Here is a 10,699-nt window from a genome sequence, read left to right as displayed (position 1 = left end):
TTGTTAAAATATTAAGTGAGATAATTTCATAAATTAAAAACGATTTGTGTGAATCAAAGTTGCATTTCCTGTTGCACAGAAATATGTCCTTGAACAGAAATAGTTTAAAGAAGATCCCACAAATGATAGAAAAACATCATCTAACTGTCTCCTGCAGGGATTACAACCACACTTAGGGGGGTGTCACAAAAAAACATTCATAGGGTTTGTCCTGTCTGACCACACCCATAACAACAAGCTAAAAGTGACACGTGTGTGTGAGGAAAAACCAAATATTAGTAATGACCATTTTGTTTTCAGTCATTTCATTTTCCAATTACTTATCAGCCCATGAAATGAAGGGATTGTGTTTAAAAAATGCTTTAGTTTTTCACATTTTTATGCAATCTTTTTGTTCAACCCATGAAATAAAAGCTGAAAGTCTGCACTTCAATGCCATCTGAGCTATTTAAAATTCACTGTGGTAATGTACAGAAAAAAATGTAGAAAGATTTGTCTCTGTTCAAATATTTATGGTCCTGACTGTAATTGGCAGGACACACCTGAAGCAGGTAATCAGTAATGAGTAGGGCTCGAAAATGCTGAAATCATGCAGTCATGGCAGCCCTCGAGGCCTGGAGTTGCCCATAGTCCATAGTTCTGTACTGGCACGCAGCTCTTGCACGCACAGGGTGTGCACTTGATACGTAAGTGCCCATAGGACACTCGTGAAATGCCACACAAACGACGCCCTAATTTCACACAGGGAGCGCACACTTAACCCTTCAACAGCGCTAATGAGCTCCTGGACAGAGGTTGGGGACGTTGGGAAAAGAAATTAAGAATGCGTATGACACACCTGCGTCTCACCTACTCCCCCCCTTACTTGCCTTTATGTGTTGTATTAGTGTTTGTTGCAACCTGATGCCTGCAGCAGACTGTAGAAAGTGTGGATTAACATTTTTGCGCTACGGGTTGACTGAGCGGTCTAACCCTAACTCATCTTTTGATCATACACAGCCCGTATTTACCAATAAAGGGCACTTATTTCTTAACAGATTACTATCTCTCTTCTTTCTGACTGAAACGGGCAAAAACTCACCTTTTTTGAATGTTCAGCTTCAAGAAAATGTTAAAAAAAAGATAACATATCAGGCAGAGGTACCTATAAGGCCTGCATTGTGGTTCTTTGGGAAAGGACAAGGCTACGACACATCCCATAAAGGTTGCCAGCTTTGTCTGCTATCACCTCTCCCTCATTCTCATGTTTATTCCCTACTTTCAATACAGCTCTCTTTTACTTCCCTCTACCCCACTTCCACACTTTCTTGACAGGTAACATTAGCATCATTATAGCTTGCTAGATAGCATTTTACTGGATGTCAAAGGAACCGCATTGATCCTATGGCACAAAGGAAGAGTTGCACTGTGGCAGAGGGGGCAGTCAAATGGCAGAAAATAATAGGGTACTTGCTAGGCCTGACAGATAACTTGGAGAGAGCCAGACAATAGGTGAGCAACATGGCTGCTCTGCACAATGGAACAAGCAGGAAATGGCTTTGCATCTCAGCACTCTTCTCATTTAGGCTGACAGCAAATACGGTAGTGTATATCACACTGTAGAGAGAGAGAAAGAAAGCATCTATGCAAAGATGCTGTGGATCACGGTCTGCAAACTCTTAAATTAGTGTGAGAGATGCTTGAGATTCAATTGTGTTACCTGATTTATTCCCAATTGGCTTTTAATGAGAAATCAATCTTATTTGAATAAAATAATTGATCCTCATTATAAAAAAAAAAGTCATTTGTTTGCAATCCCAAAAACCTATTAAATCACACAACTAATCCCCGTCTAGATAAAACAAAGGCAATTCTGTTTTCTTTAAGCCCAGCGAATGCGTGGTGTCCTCTTCAGAACATTGGAAGATTGATGGTAAATTTTTCTTTTTGTAATTGTTAGACTTTTATTTACCTCAAAGGAACTTCAAACCCTGCTAAAAATGTGAAAGCTTGTTGCAAGATTTGGGAGATTGACACTGTATCAGTAGGGGTCAGCAACGGTTATGACATGAAGTGCCAATTCGAGATTTCCTCCTTTACGACTGTGCCATCACCAACTTTCATGCCGATTCTAACACAAAGAAATACAAAAACATTCACAATTTATCTGGAATGTTATCCAATTCACAAACAGCTTTCTTAACCCGAGCGCACGATCGCCGGGTGATTTTCACCCGAGGAAAACTGAAGGAGTCTGAGCCTTTACCAGGGAAATCTCACATGTCCCAGGAATGGGTGGACCAAAACTTCCAGTATCATTTATTATTTTTTGGGAATTTTTTGTTCTCAAATTCCTAATTTCTTCAGACATTTTTGAGCATGTTTTTAGGAACTCCCTATGTTTTTCTTTTATTACACATACCACAGTTGAAATAAAAGTAAAACACTCTAATTCAATATGTATTGTTCACGACAAGTACTTTTTGTCGGGTATATTATATCGAGTAAACATTACCCGACAAATGTAATGGTGCAACTTTTTATAGAGAAAGCGTTAACTCAAGACAGTGCTTTCATTACAATTATGCACCAGGAAAATAGGTCAAAGTTCAAATACTTTTGCAACTATGTTTGTTTAGAACAAAAAGTACTGCATTTGTGGTTTGTCATATCTACAGCTATAGGATTGGATACATCAGAACAAAATACCATCAAAATTTCTAAGAACTTCACAACCATTAACATAAAAAAAAGCAAATTTTGCCGTATTCATCTTTTGTCGCATTATGAGTAACTCCATTTTCAGCTAGCGCAATCTGCGGTTACTTTGGCAACGGCCTCTTGCACGTTTCTCAGGTTTCCAAAAGTGATTGCCCAGAAAATGGGTGGGGGGTCTAAGGTAGCGGCCGTTGACATGACACAAATGTTTTCCACTTGTTTGTGTTGCAAGTTCAACTGCGGCTGGATTGCTCCAATTGCTCCAAATTGCTCCAATGGATTGCTCCAAACCCCGACCCATTCAAAGTTCCAGCGACCTCACCCTGTGGACCTGATGTGAGAAAATGGAGGGATGGGAAAAGTAGAGTGAGAATCCTCGCCACACACGGAAATTTGTTCTGTTTCAAATCAAAATAAAATTTGAAATGCAAATACTTTGGGCTCTGCAAGGCTTAGATCAAACGACCCAACTTATTGTGAAGAGCTGAAGCTGCAGATTACCTAGCATTGAAAGAAGGAAAAAGGAAAAAACCCTCCTCCTTGAAGATTTGGGCGTAGCTGCTCTCCCTCCCGCCTCCCTCTGTCATAAAAAACTCTCTGCCAACACCGTTTAACCTTGAGCTCCTGCTGCGTGGGCACATATCACCTTTGCAGCCCCCTCGGCTACTCGGATCAATCAACATGTCCTTTGTGGTTTTTGGATGACTCAGCAGTTTAGAGGGGGAGATTGATTGAATTTTATCTTGATTTCATAAAACATTTAGACAAACCAATTAAGGCGGGGACTGCCTGCGGCCACCGGCACTTAATCCGTCATCCTGTCAGGGGGATAAAATCTGATTGATGCTAATGTAGTTGACTTGTCCGTGTATTTTCAATCTGGTCCAACAAAGTGGAAGTTAATTAGGCCAACCAGAGCAAAGAGTCGTAATTATTGTAATGGCTGTGATTTCGAGAATGGGCTGTTTGTTATAGGGGCATGGCGTGTAAACGGTCAACTGCTGACCTGTCAAGCTTTTACCCAGTTGAATCCGTTCACTCAAATACAGACAGACCTCTCGCAGGCTAATTTTTTCATCCCACAAATGCTATATATAAACTGGTTCCTGGTTTCCTCATTGATGTCTAACACCTGCAGGTAGAAGCCCATTAACATTCCCCAGCTTTCCCGAGAGTCAACTGAAAACTTTAGCATAAATTATTCTCTCATTGTTTTCTCAGAGCGGTTCCTAATTACTTGCTGCTCATTCCGGCTTTAAAATTGACCTTTTATTAGATTTATCACATCAGAATAAATCTACACTGTACGGATGTCCTCCGTACTGGTTTGCAAATGGTCTGTGTATTATTTATTGAATGTTTTTTATTTTTTTGTGGCATTTTACCTCATTATAGGCGCTATCTAGAGGGAAAGGGCACCTCGCTGCAGTGTTATCACACTTAACAGACTTTCTGCTGAATTCTCTCAAAGGTTTGTTTTCAGATGGGCTGTGTTGATAGCAATAACAAAAATGAAGTCAGTGTAGTGGTATCAATGCTTTTGCCTGCAGCTAACAAAGACAACATCGCCTTTTATCTGTAGGTTCCCTTTTATAACGGCAAAAGGACATGGTGACATGACTTCTAAGCAGAGAATCCTAGCTTGGTAATGCTTTATTTCTTTCTTCTACCAAATTTAGCAGAGAACAAAAGATTTTCTCCCAGGAGAGGTGCAAAGTCTGCAAGACATTTCAATTAATTTACTGTATTTTGTCCGTTTTGTAAACGTTAAGCGTCAGAATGTAACCAAGCAAAAGCAATGAAGCTTATTGACCAACCGATCCAAAAAAAAATACCAATAATATTTGATTCCAACTTCCATCTTGAACAAAGATAGTGGGCATTTCTATTTGGGGCATTTTTGGACCCCAAAAACAAGTAAACAAAGTCGATGTTCACAGATTTGCTTCGTTGATGAGCCTGTAACACTGGCTGGGATTGACATCATTTAATAACTTTTTACTGCTGTCTGTGGGAGGGGTTGAGTTACCAGCTGCAGGATTAGCTAATTGTGGCAAGGAGTTAATAGAGAGAGAACCATTTGAACATTTGAATCTGCGAACTATTATTTTCCCTTTATCAATCTTTATTCTTATTTTTATAGTTTTTCACTCCTGGTTCATCCTCATTGAGCCCAAGAGACGCGGGGAAATCTTTGACTTTTTAACGCTTTTAAAAGAATCGTAAAATAAGAAAGAAAAGGCCTTCATGTCTTGACCCGTGGGCACGTTACCTTTTAAATAAAATACAATTTTATGGGATTTTGTTTTGAACGTACAAAGGAAGTTTTTCATTCTGAAACCGGCACCTGTTTTCAGTCTCTTACCGTGAATTGACAAGTCAATTGGGGAAATAGGTCTCCTGCATTTAAAGCTTGCGCTGCAGAGAGACGGGCGTCAGACACAGACATGACGGAGGCGATGTAAACATTCCTATTAATTATTGAACTTTCTCTTTTTTAGTGTCAGTGCAGCAGACCAGTGGAAATCTGCCTTCAGGCATAAATGAAGCTCACGGCCGTTATTGCAGAAATACAAAGATTTCCTGAAACCCCTGAACCCGCCAGATGCAAGAGTTGAATAAGGTGTCTGTATTGACCCTTCAGTTTTACATTATTGCCTAAAATGAGATTGTTAGAAAGACTATTTCTGATCAATGGCTCAGTGGAGCACTGAAATTAATAAAAGTCATGACAGTATCGACTACGCCTATGGCAGATAAAAGCCGTCTCCAAAATGGTTTTGTGTCAGAGTCTTTTAACATACTCCCCGGGCTTCATGCACTGTATTCTGAATCACTGTATAGAATAGAAGTTTCACAAAATCGCCTGCCAGCTGGGATTATTTCAGCCCACAGACTCCATTCAACTTCCAGAATCGTTATTAGCGATTTTTGCCCGTTAGATAACACTAAGGAAGGGGGTTGGGGAAAAGTTCATGTTGAATTTCTCCAAACTTGAAGGAAGCCTCTGCAGAAAATTGATGTGGCAACAATTGGAGTGTTTCACATGACTTATCGAGGAGTGAAATTGCTGCAATCTTAGGGTAAAAAAGCCACCAGAGCATCTATCCTCCATGTTTAATGCTCTCAGTTTGTTTTCTCACACAAATAAAATCTCAGGAAGTGAATGCAGTTGTGAATTCTAACGAAGACAGAGCCTCAACACCCCTCTTCTGCTTTAATTACTACATCAGATTGCCTTTGAAGGCTGAGTCTCAGCTCGAGCAGTTAATTCCAGTCATCATTGTGAAGATGGGTGCGGTATGCATTAGCTCGTTCATTACTGCTCGCAACACTGTATTGTGCAGGAAAAGTGTATAAAAGCGTCACCTGCAGCCATGCTCCTCTTTGTCGTTTGTTTAATATTGCACGCCACATCCTGGCGCCGCTCAAACAATGAATAACAAAGAGGGCTCAAGGAACTTTTACGCATGAAGAGCAGGGAGCAAAATCACTTTACATATCCGCGATCTGTCAGGGAAATAAATAAATAAATTACCCCAACGCTTCTGCTAAAACAAACAACTGTCAAAAAGTCACTCAGGGGCTCCTGACACGAACCTCCCCTCCTCCTCTTTTCCGAAATCAAATCTGTTCTAGGATATATATTGTACTTGTGGTGTTGTTGTTTTTTTTATATATTTTATTGCTTAGCTGCTTTGTGTGTTTTCATCTTCCAAGCAAATCAAGCAAATAAACATCCTTGGAGCCGTCTGCGCTTTAATGTGATGACTGCTGTGCCGTGTGTCACTACAGAGTAATCCTGCCGTTGCTCTAGGAAGCGCCTATGATCTCTGCTTTTAGAAAGCCACGGAGACTTGGCAATATAAATGTCATTATTATCATGTAGCACCTTGCACTAAATGCAAATAACATGAATTAGGGGAGGAAGCAGACAGTAAACAAAGAGGACGGAACAAGATGAAAGCCTGAGAATGGGCTGGGGTTTTATTTAGCAGCTAAAGTCAGAGGAATTTAATAGCCTCCTGCTTTTAAATGAACTTACCAAAACAAACCATGGAAACTATTGTTTAAGATGGTGGACTGTAGAAATATTGAAATTCATTATGGTAAATAAATAGATCATTTTGCCTTTGTGGGATCAATAAAGTTATATTTAATTCTGTTCTATTCTGAAACAAAACACCTTCAATCAATCTAATTTGTAATGCTAACATTAGCTAGCTTAATTGTACCGGTTGTGTTCAGTTTGATATTGGAATTTTATCAAACATGAGTCCTCCTGTCACAAAACAGGCAGACAGCTGGTTCCAACTGCCTTCAACATGACTCAACCTGACCCGACCTGACTCTTGTACCACACACACTTCAAGGGACAATTTGATCCCATTGCAACCACACGAATATTTTCAAGGGACCTCCAGATAACACCTGCACTACCACCTATCCACGACTGTACCCAAAGACTACTGCTTCCAGATTCCAGTTGGCTCGTCCGTGCACCTGTACCTGGCCATGTACCTCATCTCTACTACTACTCCTACAATTGGCTGTGGATCCTGCCTCTGGCTCGTCTCGCGCCCCCCAGCCGCCCCCCGATTCCATCTGGATGAAGTTCATCTGTTGGACTTTATATATGTAGTTGTAGATTTAGATAAGTTAATTATTTCCTATGAGGTCTGGTGCATCACCTGTCCATCCTGGGGGAGGATCCCTCCTTCATGTGGACACCCCTGAGGTTTCTTTGTTTTTTCCGAAATCCATTTTAGAGGTTTTTCCTTACTGCATAGAAGGGTCTTAGGGCAGGGATGCCCAGTTTAGTTTAGTTAGTTCAATTTAGATTTTTCTGCAGAATTGTATGTATTCATGATCCTTTTTATTTTATGTTTTACCCTACATTTATCCACACAAAGGCCATCGAGACCACTGTTATGATTTTTTGGCTATACAAATAAAATGGAATTGAATTGAATTGAATTGCAGCAGGTTTTATTTTTTCAGGACTTTTAGCTAAAAGTCCTGAAAACTAAATCAGGGTCAGACAGGCAGGGGTTGATAACGAGCAAAGGAGCATCAAAGAAACATCGAGAACAGTCAGGATCCAGACAAGAGTCGGGGCAGGCGGCAGGCAGAGACAAAACAGGGTCAGGAAATCAGAACATCATGTCAGGTCATGCAGGCAGAGTGGCACAAACAGTATGTTGCACTGAGACACAGTGCAGTGCTTAGGTGTACTGTTGATGATCACAAAGGAAAGTCAGGTGTGAGGCATCCAGAAACTGTGCGCCAGGGTTGCTGGGAGACGTGGTGCACTCAGTACTTCGGAGACGGTTCCCTCTGGTGAAACAGAGTTCTGACTTCTGACAGAGTCAGAGTCACAGAGTTATGACCAGAGCAGGACCTCTAAGTAAGTTGGACCTGTTCCCAGTGCATGTTCGGCTACTGCAGGGCTGCCCTTTATCACCGGTTCTGTTCATAGTCTTTATGTACAGAATTTCTAGGCACAGCCAGGGGCCAGAGAGGGTCTGATTTGGGGACAGCAAGATTTCCTCTCTGCTCTTTGCAGAACAATGTTGTCCTGTTGGCGTCATCAAACGCTCCTTCAGCATGCATTGGAGCGGTTTGCAGCAGTGTGAAGTGGCTGGGATGAGGGTCAGCACCGCCAACTCTGAGGCCGTGGTTCTTGACCGGAGAAAGGTAGTTTGGCCTCTCTGGGTGGGTGGAGTGCTCCTGCCCCAGGTGGAGAAGTTTAAATATCTTGGGGCCTTGTTCACAAGTGAGGGAACATTGGAGATTGACAGGCGGATTGGAGCGGCATCCGTCGTTATGCAGTTGTTGTACCGGTCCGTTGAGGTAAAGAGAGGGCTGAACCAGAAAGCAAAGCTCTCAATTTATCGGTCGACCTTCGTTCCAATACTCACCAATGGTTATGAGCTCTGAGTCATGAACAAAAGAACAAGATATCAAATAAAAGCAGCTAAAATGAGCTACCTCCGTAGGGGGGCTGGGCGCTCCCTTAAGCCTTGTTTCCACTGAGCAGTCCGGTCCGGTTTAGGATGGTTCAGGCAAATCAGGTGAGCGTTTCCACTCAAAGTTGGACCGTCATGGTACATGCAGGGTGAAGCTAACAACAACAATAGAGGTCATCCAGCAGCAGATTTTTTTCGGCTTGGCTTTTGTACTTCGTACTGTATCTAAAAACATTTAATGTTGTTTGAGGGAAGACAAGAAAAGGAATACAGGTGCTTTCTTGGAGCTTTCTTTTGTCGTGATGATCTTTAGCTAATCAACGGGTTTCAACAGTATCTCCGACCTAACCGGTCCGTTTCATTTTCCTATGAACCTACAACTAACAGGGGCCCAAAAATGGTACAGTTCGGTCCGTCTCGGGTCCATTTTATAATGGAACTGCTCAAAATACCGGCCTGGTCTGGACTGTACCACCCAGTGGAAACAAGTCATTAGAGATAGGGTGAGAAACTCGGTCACCTGGAGACACCTTGGACTAGAGCCGCTGCTCCTTCACTGCGAGGAGCCAGTTGAGGTGGCTCAGACATCCCGTAAGGATGCCTCCCAGGAGAGGTGTTCTGGGCATGTCCCACTGGGCAGAGGTCCAGATGACCCAGTCCACACTGGAGAGACTACGTCTCTCGGTTGGCCTGGGAACACCTCGAGGTCCCCCAAGAGGAGCTGGAGGAAATGGCCAGGGAGAGGGGAGTCTGAGCTTCTTTGCTTAGACTGCTGCCCCCGTGACCCAGTCCTGGATGAGCAGAAGAAGATGGATAGATGAATGGATGGATGACAGGGTGAACCAGTGAAACTCAGACAACTATTTGCTAGCAAATACATTGGTGCTAAAGAAGCTAGTGTAATATTGATGAGTTGGGACGACTTACGTTGTTTGAACAGGCTTTAATTATAATACAGACTCCCCATTAACCTTGTACTTCAGCCACATGTACAACACAGCCTCCTAGTGTGTATCTCGTGATAACAAACAACTCACATACGTCACAGCTAGGAAAAATTCCTCAGCATACCAGTTTTGTTTTGTTCATTTTGGATTTTTTCAAACATGATTCATGGAAGAGATAAATCTTAGAGACTTATATTTAAAATCTATCGAGAAGTTTTGGATTTACTCGATTTTTTTCGAGAAGAAACACAAGTAGCTCTTTGCTAGCAGATACATCGATACTGAAGAAGCTAGGAGAAAATTCTCCAACATGTCACTGTTGTTTTTTCGAATTATATTTTGTTTCTCAGAAAAGGAAGCAAACTTATTCTTCTCTGCAAGTTTCAGCTCAGCATGCAGTGCAAAACAGTTCTGTGTCATTCAGTCATGCTGTTTTCCTCGCTCCGTTCTCCGTACAGACCCGGAAAAATGAGCTCATGCAGTGGACTTCTGTAGCTTTTTCTCAAGATTTCTCCCAACTGATGAGCGGTTGTGGAGGGAGGAAGGCGTATTGATGGATGGATTTTCACAATGAGAGCCCATTTTGCTCATTTACTGTAGTGACCTAAAAGTAAAATACAATTTGCATTTTGCTTCCAGATATCAGTGAATAGCTGGCTGCAAGGTTAGAAAGCTCTCATGGGGATTGCCTCTTTTTTTGTTTTTTTACCCTGTAGAGCAGCTTTGATTACGCAAAATTCACAGGTGAATACATGAAAAACACATCAACGGCAGACACCAAGTATCGCGGGTGATGCTGTAGTATCGCGAGACCCAGCGAGACGAGTGTGGTGAGTCGACTTGGCGGCGCGTAAGCATTTGAACAAACATTTTCGATCTTGTTTCATTTTTCCGCCATATTAAAATATTTCCTGCTAACTAACACAACCTGTTAAGAGTATTAAGCTTCTGTCAGCCTGGAGGACCTGGAGAATTTCATTGACGAGTGTTTTAATACCTGCAACATGGTGAAGCCCAGAACCGCCACCACCACCCCCTCCGCCAAGCGTGAACGGCCTGAGGACTCTCCCGGGGCTGTGTCCTCTC

The sequence above is a fragment of the Oryzias latipes genome, chromosome 18, assembly GCF_002234675.1.
Source record: "Oryzias latipes chromosome 18, ASM223467v1".
NCBI classification, from domain to species: domain Eukaryota; kingdom Metazoa; phylum Chordata; class Actinopteri; order Beloniformes; family Adrianichthyidae; genus Oryzias; species Oryzias latipes.
The sequence above is the reverse complement of the archived record's forward strand: the minus strand, read 5'-3'. Positions refer to the sequence as shown.